The following is a 3474-nucleotide window of genomic DNA, read 5'->3' on the forward strand; positions in this document are numbered from 1 at the left end:
ACACTGCCGATTGTAGCGTCGCATCCGCCGCGTATTCTGTGGCAGCGACCATCTTGGCCAGGTCCTGGTGCGTCCTGATGTCTTCAACGGGCACCCTAGCCTGTAGCTGTTGAAGCCACAGAAGGGTAGTACGCACAAAAAAGGATGCCGANCTCTGAATATTGTCTCTTGGATCCACTCCCAAAAGAACTTCATGCCACTGCATGAACCTAAATCTGATAGTAATCATTATTCTATATAATTTAAGGAAGTAATTTAAAGAGTTGTTTAAATCAATACAACACATACACACACAAATTTATTATACTGGATTTAATGCAGCAGTGATGATGCTATCTAGCTGGGTAATGGAACATCAGCAAGCAAAGAACCAAGCTCGGACAGCACCAATGAGCTACATATATTCTATTTTATTCAATACTTTCACTTAGCTTGTTACAGCAAATAATTATTTAAAACAGCATATTACCAAAGGCCAACATGGGTTTGTCAAAAACAGATCATGCCAGATAAATCTTATTGCATTCTTTGACCAGATGACAAAATTAGTGGATCAGAGGAATGCTGTGGATATAATTTACTTGGACTTCAGTAAGGCATTTGATAAAGTAGACCCACAACCAACTACTTGATAAGATAGAAAAATGTGGGTTAGACCAGAGGTCTCCAACCTTTCTCAGTTGGTGGACCGGAGAGAAAGGGGGAAAGAAGCATTTTACACATGCGCACACACAAACAGGGCCCCGAGCATGCGCGATGCAAATGGGGTAGTGCTAGCACCGTGACACTTGCTAGCACTGTGCTGGTTTTGCCACGTGGGCGCTAGCATTTCCCCATTTTCATGCTGTGCGGTATCCGGTTGCCACGATTTTTGCACCGCGTGCTGCTCAGTTTTTGTGCTATCTGTTTTCACACCGTGTGCCACCTGGTTTCCCCCATTTCAGCAGTGTGCATCATCTGGTTTTCACACCATGTGCCGCCTGGTTTGCCCCCGTTTTTGCCCCCAGCAGGGCCCAGTTTTCGTGGTGCCCAATGCCCGGTTTTGCCCTATTTTTGCGCCATGCACTGCCCAGTTTTCAAGCTGTGTGCCACCCAGTTTGCATAGCAGTGGCACCCTATTTTTGCCATGCAGCATCCCATTTGCATAGCGGCAGCGGTGCTAGCATGAGTGGGGGTGAGTGCACACATACATGTGCATGCACTGGACAGCCTGTTCCATGGCCCGGTGACCAGTAGCCCATGGCCCGGTAATGGGCTGCAGAGCACAGGTTGGGGGCCCCTGGGTTAGACAGCATCACCACCAGATGGATTCATAGATGGCTGACTAGGTGTATTCAGTGTGTGGTCCTCAATGGAACTGCATCTACATGGAGGGAAGTGTGTAGTGGGGTGCCCTAGGGCTCTGTTCTGGGCCCAGTACTCTTCAACATCTTCATCAATGATTTGGATGAGGGGATAGATGGGGAACTCATCAAATTTGCAGATGACACCAGGCTGGCAGGAATAGCCAACACTCCAGAAGACAGGCTTAAAATACAGAAGGATCTTGACAGACTCGAACATTGGGTACTATCTAATAAATTCATTGATGAAAAAAGTAAGGTTCTACATTTAGGCAAGAAAAACCAAATGCCCAGGTACAGTATAGGTGGTACTACAGTATAGTAGTAACTGTGAGAGGGATCTCGTAGTCCTAGCGGACAATCACTTAAATATGAGCCAGCAATGTGCTGCCGCTGCCAAAAAAAGCCAATACAGTGCTAGGCTACATTAACAGAGGGATAGAATCAAGATCACATGAAGTGTTAATACCACTTTAAAATGCCTTGGTAAGGCCACACTTGGAATACTGCGTTCAGTTTTGGTCACCACAATGTAAAAAAGATGTTTAGTCTCTAGAAAGATTGCAGAGAAGAGCAACAAAGATGATTAGGGGACTGGAAGCTAAAACATACAAAGAATGATTGCTGGAATTGGGTATGTCTAGTTTAATGAAGAGGACTAGGGGTGATATGATAGAAGTGTTCCAATATCTCAGGAGCTGCCACAAAGAAGAGGGAATCAAGCTATTGTCCAAAGCACCTGAAAGCAAGACAAGAAGCAATGGATGGAAATTAACCAAAGAGAGAAGCAACCTAGAACTAAGGAGAAATTTCCTGACAGTTAGAACAGTTAATCAGTGGAACAACCTGCCTCCAGAAGTTGTGAATGCTACAACGCTGGAAGTTTTTCAGAAGAGACTGGTTTCCCAAGCAATAGGAAAGTCAACAAATATTGCTATTTTAGTTGTAACTCATCTTTGAAGAAAATTTTAGAAGTTCCAGTATCTATATGTGGGAGACATTTTGATTTATTTTTTTGTAAGTTATTGGTTCTCCGCTATGCACAAAATATGAAAAATGGTGCAAAATGTTTTGAGTTTGACTGTTACAAGCTTGAAGAACACTGTTCTTATTATGTTCCAGTCCTATTCTGACCCTACTACAAGGGGTATTTCATGGTCCGAATAATTCCAATAACAATCTTTTTGGGGTTTGAAATGGTTCAAACTCAGAATGCTTTTAAAATAATATTCTACTCTTGCACTCTTTATAATCTACTAGGCTGGAATTGGTTGCCAGCTGTGAAAGTGAATGATTGAAAGTACTTTTTATTTTATGCATTATCTCCTTACTTTTTGTCAGAATATTACCGTATAGGAAACTCAAGTCCTTCAATGCTCTGCTAAAGTTAAAGAGATACTTTCTGCATTCCACTTGGCTCTATACATTCAGGAATAGATTCAGTTATTCAGTTATTACATGCAGGAATGTGAAATGGACATGAAATTGTTTTGTTTTTAAGTTTTATTTTAAAAACCACACCTTTATCATTTCTAGAAGACTGATAAAGATTCAGAGTGTTCTCTTGTCTGTAAAACTAAAGGAATGTCATTATTTCCTTCGGACACTATTTTTTGGGTATTTCATACTGGCTTGCCATTCATAATGAAATATATTAATTGCAAGTATGTTAATTAATTCATTCCTTTTAGAAAATAAAAAACACCACAAAAATGAATGTTTTAGATTTATTTTTCACAGCCATTTTTCTTTCTTTTTTTTCTTTTTATATTTTGTTCATTCCTTCTATAAAACATGTGAAGGAATAAATTAATAATAACAATTTTAAAGGATTCAACTTGAATTTCTTTTGGAGAAAATTCCAAAGAATTAAGATTACTATTATATTTGTACAGATACTGTATGATATTTTGCTGTATCCTTTTTAAAGGATTCTGTTCACATTTTGGCATAATTGCATTTCCATACAGTTGATGCCACTAAAATGATACTCTGTTCTTTAAAAAGAACCCGATGGCTGTATAAAGAATCAAATCTCTTACATCACTGAAAGCAATATAAAATGAATTTTGTTTCAAACTTTAGGCAGCATTCCAACATTCCAATACACACAATGGGCTACAAGCTCTAG

The sequence above is a fragment of the Protobothrops mucrosquamatus genome, unplaced genomic scaffold (assembly GCF_001527695.2).
Source record: "Protobothrops mucrosquamatus isolate PMUCROS unplaced genomic scaffold, P.Mucros_1.0 scaffold6180, whole genome shotgun sequence".
Lineage (NCBI taxonomy): Eukaryota > Metazoa > Chordata > Lepidosauria > Squamata > Viperidae > Protobothrops > Protobothrops mucrosquamatus.